General features: G+C 39.3%; 2 pseudogenes; both read left to right on the top strand.

Annotated features, from left to right (window-relative positions):
• The first annotated feature begins 1,599 nt into the window (after positions 1-1,599).
• LOC112643416 (zinc finger protein 347-like) lies at positions 1,600-15,362 on the top strand (annotated as a pseudogene).
• Positions 15,363-15,412: 50 nt separating this feature from the next.
• LOC112643401 (60S ribosomal protein L7-like 1) lies at positions 15,413-17,550 on the top strand (annotated as a pseudogene).
• Positions 17,551-18,748: the final 1,198 nt, after the last annotated feature.

Raw genomic sequence — 18,748 nt, 5'->3', positions numbered from 1 at the left:
GATAACCACCTTCTCAGGGGAGCCTCTTGGCCCCCTCCCAGTTAACATGCCAGCCACACCTTCCCCTCTGCTGCCTGTCCTGCCTGTTTCCTTCTGTCCCTTCCTCTTCAGGTCTGAGTCCTGAAGATGACAAGCTTCAAGGGGAGAGCAGGGAGGAGGTAGCATATCTGTTAGGATGTCCATCAGGAAATGACAAGAGATAACAAGTGTTGGTGAGCAAGTGGAGAAGAGGTAACCCTTGTGTACTGTTGGCAGGAATGTAAATGGGTGTAGCCATTGTGGAAAACAGCATGGAAGTTCCTCAAAAAATTAAAAATAGAACTGTCCTCTGATTCAGTAATCACACTTCTGGATCTATATCCAAAGAAAATGAAATCAGTATTGAAGCGATATCTGCACTCCCATGTGCATTACTGCATTCACTATTCATAACAGCCAAGGTATGGAAACAACCTAAATGTCAACGGATGAATGGATAAAGAAAATTTGATATATATGTATACGACGAAATATTATTTGGCCATAAAAATCCTACTATTTATGACAACCTGGATGAACCTGGAGAACATTATGCTAAGTGAAATAAGCCAGACAGAGAAAAGGGAATATTGTGTGCTCTTGCTGATGTGTAGAACCTAAAAATGTCAAACTCCTAGAACCATAGAGTATATTAGTGGTTACCAAGGGCTGGGAGGTGGGTAAAACTGGGGAGATGTTGGTCAAAGGTGCAACCTCCCGTTTGTAAAATGAATAAGTTCAGGAATCTAATGTAAAGCACAGTGACTACAGTTAATCATACCATATTATATACTTGAAATTTACCTGAAGAGTAAATCTTAAGTGTTCTCACTACACACATACACACAAAATGGTAATTGTGAGGTGATAATTGTGATAATTATTTCAGTGTATATGTGTATTTCAGTGTATATGTCACAATTGTGACAATTGTAATCATTGTTTCAGTGTATATGTATTTCAAATGATCACATTGTACACCTAACTATATATAATTTTTGTCAATAATACTTCAATAAAGCTGAAAAAGAAAAAACAATGGGAGGTGTGTTGATCTTGCCTCTTCTGGGTGGTACTCAATCCCAGCTTCGTATTAGATCGCTCAGGCATTTTGCAGATACATCTTTTGTGCCCCCCCCATAGATTCCTTTCAGATGGGGGGGTGGGCAGGTGCAGCCTCGATAATATTTAAAGTGCCCCAGGTGTTTCTGGTCTGTATTCAGCATTAAGCACCAACGCTCTGGGTCCTTCATGTCTGAGGGCTGAGATCTGGGCTGAGGTTTCTGCTCTTCATGGGGTTTGATCAGGGCAGGTCTGTGATTTGCAGGGGAGGGTCAGTGCTGCTGAGGTCCCCATTGCTGCAGTGTGTATAAGGGCTTCACTGGGAAGGGAATGTGATCTGGAGAAAGGGGTGGCCAAACTCACTTTATGGTGTAGGAGTTTTCTGTCTGTGAGCCCCACCTGTGGCAGGGGCAGTAGATGGTTGTCTCTCCCACATGGTGAGGACTTCCCTGTGTGTGCAGTTGTGGCATATTAAATGGCATATTTTCAACTTTCAAGGTTGACTTCTAAGGAAGATTCATGTTGCTTGAGGAAGAAACTCAGAAGAGGAGGAAGAGACAAGAGGAGCTGGAAATGGCTTTTTCTCAGGTAAAATCATATTCTTGGTTGATGTTCAGTTACTCCTTCCTATTGGGCTTGTCAATCTCTAAAGTATCCTTGACACATGCTTGCTTACACTCACTTAGGCCTTCCCTCAGCCCCTCTCCTTTCCACTTAGATTCCATCTCTTGATGATGCAGTGACGTGGAGTCTATGAGGAAACTCCATTGGGCACATCCTGCTGGGCTTCACACCAGGCGTGGATTGGAGATGGGTGGGGGCCCCGTGGTGTCATTAAGGTTGGGCAGCAGGGATTGTTGGGGGCCACATCTGGGTGCACTCTGTTAGTTCTCTGTGAGCTAGGGTAAAAGAAACTACACATAGAAATCATGTGTGTGATTTAATATCCACAGATATTGTATCTACAGATACCCAGTAACTTCTAGAAAAAGAGAGCAATATGTATGAGAAATCTGTTCTGCCTGCTTTTATGCCACCTTGGAAGCTGAGCAAATGAGTCACTGCCTTCAAAATTTTAGTGATTAGGGGTGCCTGGCTGGCTCAGTCAGAAGAGCATGTGACTCGATCTCAGGGTTGTAAGTTCGAGCCCCACATTGGGTGTAGACACTACTTAAAAAAAAAAAAAAAAAAAAAACACTTCAAAATTTTAATGATTGGGAATGGAATGGAAAGTTTTTATTCATCAGTTTTATAATATGAAATCAACCTTTTTGAATTTGGATGGCTTTTATTTCTTTTCCTTGGTAATTTCTCTGCCTAGGATTTCTGGTACTCTGTTGAATAATAATGCTAAGAGCATGGATCCTTGCCTTCTTTATCTTAGAGGAAAAGTGGTCCATCTCTCAGTATTGAGTATGTGGGCAGTGTGCTTTGATTATGTTGGGGTAGTTTGCTCTTCCAGGTTTGTTGAGTGTTTTTATCCCGAAAGGTTGCTGAATTTTGCCAAAGGCTTTTTCTGCATTAATTGAGATGATTAGGGTGGGGTTTTCCCCCTTCATTCTATTAGTACATTCTGTTAGTGTACTGCATGCATTCTTTTGTTCTTGTATCTTTATCTGGGATTGGTATCAGAGTCATGCAGATTTCATAGAATGAGTTTGCAAGTGTTTCATCTTCAATTCCTTGGATGGTTTTTAGCAGGATATGTTAATTCTTCTGTAAATGTTTAGTAGCATTCTTTAGTAAAGCCATCTGGTCCTGGGTTCTTTGTTGGAGATTTTTTATTCCTGCCTGTATGTCCTCTGTAGGTCCTTCTGTTCACATTTGTTATTTCTTCATTAGGTCTTAGTAGGTTGTGTGTTTCCATGAATTTACCCTTGTCTTCTAGGTTACACATTGTTGGCATGGTATTGTTCACAGTACCCTCTTATAGTCCTTTCTAAAACTTGCTGTGTCATTAGTTGGAATGTCCCCTCTTTTATTTCTTTTTTTTAAAAAAAGATTTATTTATTTGAGAAACAGAACATGAGGAAAAGGGCTAGAAGAAAGGGTGGGTAGATTCTTTTAATATTTTAAAGATTTTAGGGATGCCTGGGTGGCGCAGAGGTTTGGCGCCTGCCTTTGGCCCAGGGCGTGATCCTGGACACCCGGGATCGAATCCCACGTCGGGTTCCCGGTGCATGGGGCCTGCTTCTCCCTCTGCCTGTGTCTCTACCTCTCTCTCTCTCTGTGTGACTATCATAAATAAATAAAAAATTAAAAAAAAAAAGATTTTATTTATTCATGAGGGACACAGAGAGAGAGAGGCAGAAACACAGGCAGAGGGAGAAGCAGGCTCCCTGTGGGGAGCCCAGTGTGGTACTCGATCCCAAGACCCTGGGAGCATGACCTGAGCTCAACCATTGAGCCACCCAGGTATCCCCAGGGGGTAGATTCTTAAGTAGACTCCACGCTGAGTGTGGAGCCATGGGGCTCCATTTCACAACCCTGAGATCAGGACGTGACCCCAAACCAAGAGTTGGACGCTTAAGTGACTGAGCCACCCAGGCTCCTCTTTTTTTCTTTCTTTCTTTTTTTAATGGTCTAGCTAAGGGTTTGTCAATTTGTTGATTTTTTTTTTTCACAAAACAACTCTTTGTTGATTTTTTTATATTTTTTATCCTCTTTCATTTATATCTGCTGTAATATTCCTTTCTTCCTTCTGCTAAATTGGGTTGTTTGTTCTTCCTTTTCTGCTTCCTTGGGGTGTAAGATTAAATTTCTGGTTTGAGATCTTCCTGCTTGCTTAATGTACATATTTACCTTTGTAGATACTCCTCTCATTGCTTCTTTCACCACCTCCCTACATGTAGGTATGTTGTATTTTCATTTTCATCTGACACTTTAAAAATTCCTGTAGTTTCTTCTTTGACTCATTGCTTAAGAATGAATTTTAATTTCCACATTTGTGGATTTTTCTATTTCCTTTTTTGCTGTTTGTTTCTAGTTTCAATTCACTGTAGTTAGAGAAGATACTTTTTATGGTTTCAGTCTTCCTAAATTTGTTAAAGATTGTTTTGTGGGATGACATGCAGTCTGTCTTTCACGTGTGCTTTGGAAGACCATATTCTGCTGTTGTTGGGTAGAGTGTTCTGTCTGTCTGGTGGTTGCAATAACTTGAAGTTTTTGAACCCTTCCTATGAACAAGGCATTACTCTAAATGCTTCACATGTACTAACTCACTATCAGCAGATTGGGTGTTGCATTTGGTGACAGTGCTGTTCAGGTCCTCTGCTTCCTTCTGGATCTTCTGAAACTGAGCATTGAAGTCTACTGTTACTATTTACTTTATACATAAGGGGGCTTTAATGTTCCATGCCTGTGTGTTTATAATTGTTCCATCTTCCTGGTGAACTGACCTTCTTACCATTATAATGTCCTTTGTCTTAGCGTGTTTTGTCTGATATAATATAGCCACCATTGCCCTCTTTACATTCCTACCGGCATGGAATATCTTTGTCCCTCTTTCATTTTTAGCCTATTTCTGTCCTTACATCTGTGAATTTCAACAGTCTAGCTCTTTGACTCTCTCTCACCCTGTTTTTTCCTCCTTTAACCTCTTTTGCTGGTCCCTGCTCAGGCATACCATATGATGGTGAATGGCAAGAGCCCCAGCCAGCCTCCTTCCTCCACCATAATTTAAGAGGAAAATCATACAGTGCTTTTAACTGGGTCATAACATTTGATGAAATGTTCTTGCTTAATAATAGTTTATTCCCCAGTTTCCTTTTTGTCATTTTTTTTCAAGTATCTAATTTGCTGTATGTTTTTTAATCTTAATCTGTTCAATTAATGTATAACACTGATAATTCCTCTAATCTTTTTAAATCTAATCTTGAACTGTTGGTTTATTAGTGGAATAAACAAACTGACTTTTGTTAATGCTTACACACCTACATTTAAATGCATAAAACTGTATTTATATGTTTGATTCAGGTATTTTCTAGAAACTGGAGTTAAAGTATTCTATATTTTTTCATGTTCATACCACCTCTTTACTAGCTTACTATACAAATTGATAAATTGAATTAAGTACAATTTATACATTTTCATTTTCCCAAAAACACTGAAATACATGTGAATGAAAATAATGAAAAAATCATTCAAAATTATGTTGAGAAAGAACTCTTTGCATTTCAGTTAATTTGTGTTGTTTATATGTGTGCACAAGCACATGGATGTGTATGTCCATGGTTTTTATAAAAGACATCACTTCATAAATAAGCTTCATATTTTTTAGCAATTGAAATTATATCTTAAGTGCATTCCATGGCCTTCAGCTCTTTTTATACTGTCAGGTTAATCATTTAAATAGTAGAATAGTGGTAAGATTAGTAATGTTTAGAGGTGCCTGGGTGCTCAGCCAGTTAAGTGCCTTGGTCTCTGGTAATGATCCCAGGGTCCTAGGATGGAGCCCCACTTGGGCTCCCTGCTCAGCAAGGAGTCTGTTTCTCCTCTCCTTATGCCGCTACCGCTGCTTATGTGTGCACATGCTCTCTGCCAAATAAATAAATAAAATCTTTTAAAAAATAGTTACGTTTATGTGCATGCTGCATCTATGAGGACATTTTATGCAGTTCTATATTGTAAACCTTGAGCTTGTTTCAAGTTTTCTCAGAGAAACCTCTGTCAGTGTACTTGCAGTGCTCTGTTACTTAACTGTTTGATTCTTTAGTTTCACTTTTAACACCCAACCACCTGAGCTCATGTGTTTGCCATATCATTTCTTAGCTCCTTGGCCAGAGGAGAGTTTCCTACAGTGCCTCTGACCCAGTATTAGCATTCTCTGTAGGATGGGAACAGATCTTCCCCTAAGGAGCTATTGTGCTGATAGCAAGTTAGTACATGTAAAGCATTTAGAGTAATGCCTCATTCATAGGAAGGGTTCAAAAACTTAAAGTTATTGCCACTGTTTTCTACATCATGGTTTTTAGATTCTGACTTCTCCTTAAAGCCACTGTGAATTTTGTCATCTGAAGATAGCACTTGTGCTCTAGCACATCTAGATAATATCACTCAATATGTGGAACATAAATATCTAATACTTTGTAGAGACAACATAGTATTCACTTCTTATGTGTATGCTTCATTCATATATCGTCCACAGAAATGAATGATCCACACTTATTTGGAGAGTATCATAATCTTTTATGGGAATGCATAAGAAATTAAAATTAGAGACACATAAATTGTTCAGAATACCTTAACATGCATCTGTTGAACACTCATTTTAGCCAAATTGATGCTTATACTTCTCTCTTCTCATTTTGTGTGAATAACTTTCCCCATGGCCTTTCGATGAAATGTGTTCTCATTTCAGGGATGGTTGACCTTCAGGGATATGGCCATAGAATTCTCTCAGGAAAAGTAGGAGTGCCTGGACTCAGCTCAGTGGGCCTTGTACAGGGACGTTATGTTGGAGAACTACAGGAACCTGGTCTCTCTGGGTGAGGATAATGTCCTTCCAGCAGTGGGGATTTGCCATTGGTTATCTTTGCATTTTCCCTTTTTGCTTCCTGGGAGCCCCTGCCCTGCTTAATTGAGATTGAAACGCTCCTGACACAGAAATGAAAAGCTTCATAATGTAGCATCTGGACTTTTACTTTCCTCTTCCTTCAGGGGTTGTTCTAGAGTTTAAGAATACATGAAACCAAAGGAAAAAAAAAAAGAAAGAAAAAGGAATACATGAAACCATATGGCAAACTTTTTAAAATATCCAGTCTTCTATTTTCTTACCCTGTGCTTCTGATTAAGTAATTTTTGGAAGAGAGCTCTGTATCTGCATGTTATACTGTTTCCTATGCACTTAGGAGGCAAGCAGTGGAGGAATTTGTGAATGAATTATTTGTTCTTGATTCATCTGTGATATCCTCTCCCCTCAGCCGAACAAAGAGCCAGGGTTCTGGAAAAGCCATAGCATATCACGTTCACATTCTTTTCTTCTTATGAGCAGTAATTTGTTTCTAACCTGAATATTACATCCTTTCTGGAACAAGGGAGAGTCCTGGACTGTGGAGGACAAAGTGCAAATAGCATAAAACCAAATGAGTGGGAATGTGTGAAAGGTGGGAACACAGGAAAGAGCTCAGAAGGGCAAAGAGGAAGCTGTACCATTAATAGTGTTTGAGAAACTCTGCAGTGGGAGAGTTCTGTGGCAAAACAAAGCCTTCTTTCTTGTGAGCTCCCCAAGGAAATGTTTCTCCTCTCTCATATATCACTCGGACTTCAGGCAAGTCACCTGGGTGGCTCAGTCAGTTAAGCATCCGACTCTTGATTTCAGCTCAGGTCATGATAATCACAGTTGTGAGATCTAGCTCTCTGTTGGGCTCCAGTGTCTGGGGAGTCTGCTTGTAATTCTCTTTCTCTCTTCCCTTTGGCCTTCCCCCAGCTCTCTCATGCTCTCAAAATAAAGAAAATCTTTTTAAAAACCCAAATTAATGCTCTTAGATGGTATGGAATATTGCATATTTTATAGTACATGCAAAAGTTACTTCAACTTTGTCATGTTTATTATGAGATATCCCTTTTCATTATATATATTTTTTCATTTTGCAGTTCTCAACAATTTTGTCTCTGACCTTAGTTAATAAAATTTCTACACCCTCAAAGTATACACTCTGAGCTACATGTATATAGGGGCCAATGAACTGCATAACCGGAGGGCACTGCATAAGTAGGAATTGCTCTATTGCATAACTGTAGGCATAAAATCATAATTGTGACTTCTGACTTCCTTCTCCAGTTCCCTTATAATGTATTTTCCTGACCTGATATTTTAGAAGTCAGCTTTCATATTGTGTGCTCTTTCTAGAATAGAAATCTTCCTTTTATTGTTAAGGGGGAATGTTTAGAGCTCCACAAAGTATAACTTTCTATAATATGGTTAATTATTATTTATTGTTGGTTTTATCAAGGGTTACTAGAATATTTTATTAATTTTTATTATGATTGACAGATGTTTTATGCCATATAACTGACATGTACCAATTGTTAATGTTGTAAAATGGCTTTATTTCATGAGTACAGATAATTTTATAATGGGTATTTATAAAATTTCATTTTGTGAACGTTGTTTCATTAAATTCTTCATTTTCTGGGGTGCCTGGGTGGCTCAGTTGTTTAAGCATCTGCCTTCAGCTTAGGTCAATATCTCAGGGTCCTGGGATCAAGCCCTGCATTGGGCTCTCTGCTCAGTTGGGAGTCTGCTTCTCACTCTCCCTCTGTGCTCTTGCTCTCTCTCAAATAAATAAAATCTTTAGAAAAATTAAATTCTTCATTTTCTCAATGCTATATTTGTTTTGCAATTCTAGATTACCATTTATTTAGATTATTCATCTGATAAGCTTGTTTTGGAGTACTTAGCATTGTAATATATTACCAGTTCTTCAGCATTTATATACAAGTATACAGAAAATTCTGTATAATGTTTTTTTTTTTCTCGCCAAGTATGAGATATGCATTTACTGCCCATTGGTATGTGCTTTGGGATAGTGGAAAAATACCCTATCTTACAACAAGTGTTGACAAGGATGTGGAGAAAAAGAACCCTCTTGTACTGTTGTTGGGAATGCAAACTGGTGTAGCCTATGTGGAAAAGAGTATGGAGGTCCTTCAGAAAGTTAGAACTACTAAGATCCAACAATTGCACTACTGGGTATTTACCCCCAAATTATAAAAACACTAATTCAGGGGATCCCTGGGTGGCGCAGCGGTTTGGCGCCTGCCTTTGGCCCAGGGCGCGATCCTGGAGACCCAGGATCGAATCCCACGTTGGGCTCCTGGTGCATGGAGCCTGCTTCTCCCTCTGCCTGTGTCTCTGCCTCTCTCTCTCTCTCTCTGTGACTATCATAAATAAATTTTAAAAATTAAAAAAATAAAAATAAAAATAAATAAAAACACTAATTCAAAGGGATACATACACCCGATAGCAGCATTATTTACAATAGTCAAATTATGGCAGCAGCCCAAGTGTCTATCAACATATGAATGGATAATGGATAAAGAAGATAGATATATACAGTAGAATATTATTCAGCCTTATAAAAGAGAATGAAATCTTGCCACTTGCAATGACATAGATGGAACTAGAGAATATAATGCTAAGCAAAATAAGGCTATCAGAGAAAGACAAATACCATATGATTTCATTTATATGTGGAATTTAAGAAACAAGGCAAACAAGGAAAGGGAGAAGAAAAAGGGAGAGAGACCACCAAGAAGCCACCTCTTAACTATAGAGAACAAACATGGTTACCAGAGGGGTGGTGGGTCAGGGAAGGGTTAAATAGGTGATGAGGATTAGGGAGTGTACCTGTTCTGACAAGGATCAAATGATGTATGGAATTGTTGAATCACTATATTGTACACCTGAAACTAATAGAACACTATATGTTAACTATATTGGAATTAAAAAAGAAAAATATCCTTTCTTTAAGAGCTACTATAATTTTGTACAGCACGAGTGTTTTTGTCATTGGGTGTTTGAAACTTGGCTTTCCTAAAATTAATTTGTATTACAGATGAACACTCTTTCTTTGCTTAAAAAGAATCCTATTTCTTTATTCCTAAAAGTTTGAAGATCATGGGAAGTTTTATAACTTTTCAGTAAAATACTACTTTTGTTGTAATACTATGTTTTCAACACATAATGTTTATTTGTGAACTGTAATTAATAGGATACCTATGGCTGTTTATATCTTATAGATATCTCTCCTACACATGTGATCAAGAAATTACAACCAAAGGAGAACAGTGATACAGAAGTATTCCAGACAGTGATGTTGCAAAGGTCTGAAGGCTATGAAATCAAAGATTTTTTCTTCGGGAAATCCAGGAAAATATGCATGACTTTGAGTGGCAGTGGAGACATAATGAAATAAATTACAAAGAAATGTCTGTATCCCATAAACACAATCTCACTGACAGAAGAGATCAGCATGGTAAAAGTGATGCAGGAAACAAGCATGTTATAAACAGGCTTGGATTAAGCTTTTGGGATGAACTACACATGTGTCAAACTGAAGGTAAAACTTATGAATGTAATGTACTTGAGAAGTCTGTCAACAATCGTTCTGGAGTTTCACCACTTCAGAAAATTCCTCCTAGGGTCCAAACCAACATTGCTAATAAATATGGGAGTGATTTTATTCCCATTGACACTGACGCAAGACCAAAAAGCATATAGGGGGCAGCCCGAGTGGCTCAGCAGTTTAGCGCTGCCTTCAGCCCAGGGCATGAAGCTGGAGACCCGGATCGAGTCCCATGTCGGGCTCCCGGCATGGAGCCGGCTTCTCCCTCTGCCTGTGTCTCTGCCGCGCGCTCTCTCTCTCTCACTAATAATAAATAAATCTTTAAAAAACAAAAAAACAAAAACAAAAAGCACATAGGGAAAACTTTACAAATGTCATGACTGTGGCAAAACCTTTAATCAGGGCTCACACCTCACTAAACATCAGATAACGCGTACAGGAGAGAAACCATATACATGTAATGTATATAGAAAGGTCTTCAGTCAAAATTCAAACCTTGTAAGTCATGAGAGAATCCATACTGGAGAGAAACCTTACAATGTAATGAATGTGGCAAAGTCTTTAGTCAAAATTCACACCTTGCAAATCACTGGAGAATACACACTGGAGAGAAACCTTACAAATGTAATGAGGCAAAGCCTTTAGTGTGTGCTCAAGCCTAGCGGACAATCAGGTAATCCATACTGGAGAGAAACCTTATCAATGTAATGAATGTGGCAAGGCTTTTTGCCAAAGTTTGATACTTGTAAAACATCACAGAATTCATAATGGAGAAAAACCACATAAATGTAATGAGTGTGGTAAAGCTTTCATCCAAAGTGCAAGCCTGATTGGCCATCAGAAAAGTCATACTGGAGAGAAACCATATAAATGTAATGTGTGCTGCAAAGCTTGTATTGTGTGTTCAAGCCTAATAAGCCATCAGGTAATCCATACTGGAGAGCAATCTTATAAATATAATGAATGTGGCAAGGCTTTTATCAAGCATTTGCACCTTAGGTATCATGAGAGAATTCATACTGGAGAGAAACCATACAAATGTATTGAATGTGGCAAGGCCTTCAGACAATGGTCTGACATCAGGATTCACCAAAGAATTCATACTGGAGAGAAACCTTTCAAATGCCATGAGTGTGCAAAGCCTTTACTCAGGGTTCACACCTCACTAAACATCAGATAACCCATACAGGAGAGAAATCATATAAATGTGACATATGTGGGAAGTTCTTCAGTCAAAATTCACACCTAGCAAGTCATTGAAGAATCCATACTGGGGAAAAACCATATAAATGCAGTGCATGTGGTAGAGCCTTTAGTGTGAGGTCAAGCCTAACTTACCATCAGGTAATTCATACTGGAAAGAAACCTTACCAATGTAATGAATGTGGCAATGCCTTTACCAATCGTTCACACCTTAGGCATCATAGGAAAAATCATACTGGAGAGAAACCATGCACATGTGTTGAATGTGGCAAGACCTTTAGGCAGTGGTCTGACATCAGGATTCACCAAAGAATTCATGCTGGAAAGAAACCTTTCAAATGCCATGAGTGTGGCAAAGCCTTTACTCAGGGCTCACACCTAAGTATGCATCAGATAATCCATATGGAGAGAAGCCATATAAATGTGATTGATGTATGTGGGAAGGTCTTCAGTCAAAATTCACACCTAGCAAGTCATCAGAGAATCCATACTGTAGAGAAACCTTACAAGTGTAATGAGTGTGGCAAGGTCTTCAGTCAAAATTCACACCTTGTAAATCACCAAAGAATCCATACAGGTGAGAGACCTTACAAATGTAATGACTGTGGCAAATCCTTCAGTGTCCATTCAAGCCTAAGTAACATCAGGTAATCCATACAGGAGAGAGACCTTACAAATTAATGAGTGTGGCAAGGCTTTTAACAGGGGTTCACACCATAGGCTTCATGAGAAAATTCATACTGGAGAAAAGCCATACAAATGTATTGAATGTGGCAAGGCTTTTAGACAATGGTCTGACCTCAGGATTCACCAAAGAACTCATTCTGGAGAGAAACCTTACAAATGCCATGAGTGTGGCAAAGCCTTTACTCAAGGCTCACACCTCACCAGTCATCAGATAATCCATACTGGAGAGAACCTTACAAATGTACTGAATATGGCAAGACTTTTAGATATTGCCTTAAATGCAGGGTTCACCAAATAGCTCATATTTACAAGTACAACAAATGTTGTAGTTTTAACTACAAAGTTTTAAATTCATATTTTTCACTAGATAAGAGTAAATATGTTGGAAATAAATACATATATGTGTGGCAAAGTTTTTACCCAAAGATCAAAAATTGGGGAACATACTACAGCAATACCTTATAAATGCAAGGAATATGGCAAAGCCCTTACCTGGGGTTCCAATTATTTTGCAAAAACAGAGTCCGTGTTGAAGAGAAACCATGTAAATGTGCAGAGCTGTTATCCGGGCCTCACAATGACATCAGAATATACATCTTTCAGAGAAACCACACAAAAGTAATGGTCATACTTGGGCTTCTGTCCCAACATAAAAACTGTGGAACACTGGAGGATTTATATCAGAGAGCCACCTTACAAATATGAAGAATGTCCTAAGATTTTTCATCAAATGTAATGAGAGAATTTATGAAGGGGAAACTACACTAAATCCGTTGAATGTGGAAACACCTTTAAGAAACTGTGTGTCCTTGGGATTCACCAATGAATTTGTACAGGGGAGAATTCTTAGAAATTCTTACAAATTTGGTAAATTTTTTGACAATTCACAGATCACACATCAGAGAATCCAGGAAAAACTGGATATAACTGGAATAAGTCTTTAGTTCTTTGAGATTAACCTGAGATGTTACTGCAGAATAATTATGTCAATGTTAAAACTTCTATGGGAACAGGAACATGTGTGGAAGTAGCTCATTATTTTCTGTGTATAAGATATTTATTTACTTGAGTTTTCTTGAAAAGGCTCTGTTACTACTTATGAGTTTCAACCTGAAGTTTGATCTTAAGCCTTCCTTACAGGCCTTTCCTGATGGTCTCTGGATAAGATGAAGGGGCCTACTTCATTGGGTGAGACTCATTCATATCCATGTTCCCTGAAACAACAAGGACACTGAGTTGTCAGATTCAGTATTGTGTGAATTTGCATTGGAGGAGGGGCAGAGAATAATGCAAAACCACCACAGAAGTTGTCATGCTAGTTACATTCAGGGCCCCCTTCTCTGGCTGAATTATAAGGATTGGCCTTTTCATGGGAGGACAATGATAGTTTGTTTCCTAGGGATTATGTGGTAGAAACAATGCAAGGGAAGATGGTAATAGCAGTTCTATACTGTGAATGACAAACTGATATGTTATTAACGACTGATTTCCCTTTTCTTGGAAATTGAAGATAGTGATTATCTGAGAAAGCAGTGGAATGGAAAGAACCAGAACAGTATGTGCATGATTCATAGTTAACTCCTGCCATTACCTTTTGCTACTGTTTTCTTCAGAATGTATCATAGCTCTAATGCTTTAATTAACAAAGTTTAAATAATTTTCCCATAATCCTGAAGGAGTCATGTTCTTTTTCCAACACAGTTTATCCCACCTCTGTAGAGTACTTCATAACACACACTAACAGTGCACCATTAGGCTCTCAAGGTTGAAAGAATCTATAATTTCCTTCCATGATAGAATCAAAGAACAATTTGGGGATTATATACTTACCCTTTGCACCTGAATTATTCTCTCCATATTCTGCCCCAGGATATTTATGTTGCAATAATGAAAAATGCCATAGCAATGCAAGTTCAAGACTCTGCTCCCCTAAAACCTGCCCCCCATCCATGAATATGCACCATGGAATTATATTTCTTAATGTGTTTTGTGCCCAAATAAAAACTCATGGTATGCACCTTGATTTAAATAAAGCAAAAATAGGGATGGCTGGGTGGCTCAGTGATTGAGCATCTGCCTTTGGCTCAGGGCGTGACCCCAGAGTACCAGGATCAAGTCCCACATCAGGCTCCCTGTGTGGAGCCTGCTTCTCCTTCTGCCTATGTCTGCCTCTCTGTGTCTCTCATGAATAAATAAAATCTTTTTTATTTTTATTTATTTTTTTAAAGATTTTATTTATTTATGAGAGAGAGGCAGAGACACAGGCACAGGAAGACGCAGGCTCCATGCAGGGAGCCCGACGTGGGACTTGATCCTGGGACTCCAGGATCATGCCCCGGGCTGAAGGCAGGCACAAAACCCACTGGGCCACTCAGGGATCCCATAAAATCTTAAAAAAAAAAAAGAAAGGAACATAGCATGAAAAATTCAGAAATAAAATAATTTCAAAAATAAGCTAAAAATTGAGCTTGGAGCAGTCATGAAGTAATTTAGGATGAACAGTATACAGTGAGAACATTTGTTTATTTTATAGATACAGGGAGAACATTTGTTTATTTAATAGATAAATTAGGAATTTCATATATACACCCTCCAAGACATCTTTTGTTCTTTTGCACTGTGGCCATCCACTTGAACAGGTGGAACCCTAAACAAAGTTGGGTTTGGATATCAAGACTGGTGATGCCATGCACTAAAAGTGTTATGAGAACATTGGTTACCTAATGAAAAGTTCTAGGGTTAGCACAGGAAACTTCCAAACTGGTCCAAAAATGACTTGAGGGAACAGGAAATGGTGACTGATTTGGAGTGCTAAAGTGGTTAATGGGTGGAGCTGTCGGGAAGGGTGCCCATTGTGGTTTGAACTTCCAGCTGGTTTCAAGGAGGAAGCACCCAAGCTTTTATTATCAGCTTGCCCAGATAGGCAGAATAGAGGTTGTAATGAGCCTTAAAAGTTGTCCGTAGTCAACCATCAAAACTGGATACTCTTTAGTAAAAACACTGAATGTATACCCACAAAATTCCTGATTTCTTGGTTGGGAAAAACAAAATTTTCTTCATGCCAATAATTTATTCCTTTTCCTCCTGTTCACATAGTTTCCGTTGTATGGTATGGTTGTTGAAAATGCTTATTAAATGCTATTTAGGGATCCCTGGGTGGCGCAGTGGTTTGGCGCCTGCCTTTGGCCCAGGGCGCGATCCTGGAGACCCGGGATCGAATCCCACGTGGGGCTCCCGGTGCATGGAGCCTGCTTCTCCCTCTGCCTATGTCTCTGCCTCTCTCTCTCTCTCTGTGACTATCATAAATAAATTTAAAAAAATTTTTTTAAATGCTATTTAGATAAATTGCCCTAAGATATTTTTACACTAGTTTAATGCAAGTTGTTTGGAAATGTTTATTAGATAAAAAAACTACTACTAGAAGCAAATCTCCAAAGGATTTTAAAAGATCAATTTCAAGTAGCTGCATCTCTGAAAACAGGGCAGAGCAATAGCGAAGAAAAAAAATTCCTTTGGTTCCAGAAAATCTGAAAAAGAGGAAGGCTTCTCAGGCCCTTAAAGCCACTCAAACAAAGCAGACTTGGACAAGAAGGAGTAGAAGAAAGGAAAAGAACTCAAGTTTAAGCAACTGTAATGGTTCCTAAATGATACTTGGTGGCAGCAGTGTGACAGGGTGCACCTTAGACAACTGGAAGTGAAACCTTGTGGCTTGGAAGTGCCAGATAAACATTCCTTGGCCTTCGTTGTACATATCCAAAGGATTAATGGGGTGAGTTCACTGGTGCAGAGGACCATTGCAGGGCTGTGTCTGCAGATTTTCAGTCGTGTCTTTTTCAGAGTAACCCCCCAGACCATGAAGATGCTGAGGATAGTGGAATCTTATGTGACCTGGGATTTCCAAATCTGAAGTCTGTCCGGGACCTCATCTTGAAATGTGGACAAGCCAAGGTCAAGAATAAGTCCATCCCTTTGACAGACAACACAGTGATTGAGGAGCACCTGGGGAAGTATGGTGTTATTTGCTTGGAAGACCATTCATGAAATTGCCTTTCTGGGGAACTCTGAATTCTTACGTCTTTCCATCTCTCAGTGGCCCATCATGCCACCAAGAATCGAGTGGGCTTTCCTCAAGGAGGTGGGTTTACCTGGCTATCAAGGTGAATGCATCAATCAGCTCATTCAGCAACTGAATTAAACCCAGAATATTTAAAAGCACAGCACATTGGTGGCATGTGTTTTGTCTTCTGGAATTGTCACCAGTATCTTCAAAGATTACTTTCTGCTATATCTTCAGAAACTAGAGGAAGGGTAAAGGAAAAGATGATGATGCTCCTGGCAGGCACTTCTCATCACAGCCCAGTTCCAAGGAAAAGTTCCAATGTGTTTTCCACATTGGCTCCCACTGCCACCTCTCAAGTCAGCAAAGGACTCATGCCATGGAAGGAGTCCTGCTGTGTCACATCTTCTATCCTGAGGTTTAATGTTGGTGAACAAATACCCAAACCTGAATACAAAATAGCAGTGGAGGAGCAGCCCGGGTGGTTCAGCAGTTTAGCATTGCCTTCAGTCCAGGGCCTGATCCTGGAGACCCGGGGTCAAGTCCCACGTCAGGCTCCCTACATGGAGCCTGCTTCTCCCTCTGCCTGTGTCTCTGCCTCGTGTGTGTGTGTGTGTGTGTGTGTGTGTCATGAATAAATAAATAAAATCTTTTTTTAAAAGGATATAAAAGATTAATTTCAAACTATGATCTTAAGATCTATGTTACCTGATCTGTTTTCAAATGTAGTAAAAAAAAAAAAACTTAATATAGTTTTTCTTTACTGTGATATTTTTCCTTTCACACATTGTGACCCAGGTGGTATGTTTAGTTTACATTTTCCCCGTTTTATAACAAGCGGTACATAAACCCATGGGTTGTTTTGAGACTTTTGTGACATGAAAATGCACATAAGGCACATAATTTTGTACAAAGTAGGTACAAAATATGGAGTTCCTTCAGGTCTTCAGTGACGTGACTTGAATGGCCAGATGGTTAACTGAAATCTCATGTGATAGTTGGTTGTGGTCAGGGGCTTGAAAATCAAGTGTGTGGAGGTTAACAACCACACAGTGAAGTAAATGAAAATATAATGACGAATAAGATAGAAAGTCACTGAGATTCCAACTGTAGTTTCTGACAAGGCGATAATCTGCATTATAAATTCCTGGAGTCACTCTGCCATTTCCCAGTAACTGATACCTTTCAGATCCAGAGGACCCTGCACTGAAACATGGGCTCATATTTCTTCTACTTTTTCCTTTTTGAGCAATCATACATGATATATTTTTAAAATATTTTTATGTATTTATTCATGGGAGACACAGAGAGGGAGAGACATAGGCAGAGAGAGAAGCAGCCTGATGTGGGACTTGATCCCAGGGTCCTGGGATCACAGTCTCAACCACTGAGCCATCCAGGTGCCCCGACACATATTTTAAATTTCAGTTTTCAGGTGTAAATTGTTAGTATGTAGAAATGCAATAGATTTTTACATGCTTTTGTATTCTAACATCTTGTAAATTTTACTTTTCCTAGGAATTGTACATTCCTTTGGATTCTCTATATATACATCTTCAAAAATGTTCCTGGTGATGCAGTGAAAAATTACCACAAACTGAATGACTTCAACTAATATGTATTCTCTTACAATTCTGGAGGCCACATGTGTAAATGGATCCAATTTGTTTTCTTACCTTCCCACATCCAGAGGCTGCTTATATCCTCTGCCTGATAGTCCCCTTCCTCCATTTTTAAAAGCCAGCAAGATAGCGTCTTAAAACTTGTTTAACTCTTCCTCTTGGCTTCCATCACTTCACCAGCTTCTACATGACTAATTCTACCTGCATCCTTTTTTAAAAAAATTTTATTTATTTTTTCATGAACAGAGAGAGGCAGAGTCACAGGCAAAGGGAGAAGCAGGCTCCATGCAGGGAGCCAATTTGGGACTCAATCCTGGAACTCCAGAGCCGAAGGCAGACGCTTAACCGCTGAGCCACCCAGGTGTCCCTACCTGCATCCTTCCTATAAGGATCCTCAGGACCTTACCACATTTACCAGATCATCCAGGATAATCTCCCACCTCACGATCTTCACCAGAGCACATCTGCAAATTCCCTTATAACATTTATGGTAACACTCCCATGCTACAGGCATGAGGATGTGGCTCTCCTTTGGGGTGGGGCATTATTCAGCTTAGCGCAACCACGATGTCTTCTGCAAACGGGTACAATATTAACTTCCTTTTCTCTATCACTTTTGTTTATTCCTCTTCCTTTGCTTCACTGGGTAGAACTTCTAATAACATGTCAAATACCAGTGGTGAAAGTGGACATCTGCACCTTGTTCCCAATATCTGGGGATAAAGCATCCAGTCTTTCACCATTAATTATGTTTGCTCTAAGTTTTTTATAGGAGTTCTTGACTGAGTTGACGAAATGCCCTTCTGTTCCAAGATTATTTGAAATCTGTTCCTAGTTTTCCAAAAGGTTATATAGTAAATGGGTGTTGAATTTTGTCAAATGCCTTTTTTAAAAAATATTTCATCTATTTATTCATTAGAGAGAGAGAAGAGAGAAACAGACACAGGCAGAGGGAGAAGCAGGCTCCATGCAGGAAGCCCGACACGGGACTTGATCCAGGGTCTCCAGGATCACACCCTGGGCTGAAGGAG

Source organism: Canis lupus, chromosome 1 (genome assembly GCF_003254725.2).
Source record: "Canis lupus dingo isolate Sandy chromosome 1, ASM325472v2, whole genome shotgun sequence".
NCBI lineage: Eukaryota > Metazoa > Chordata > Mammalia > Carnivora > Canidae > Canis > Canis lupus.
The sequence above is the reverse complement of the archived record's forward strand: the minus strand, read 5'-3'. Positions and strand labels throughout refer to the sequence as shown.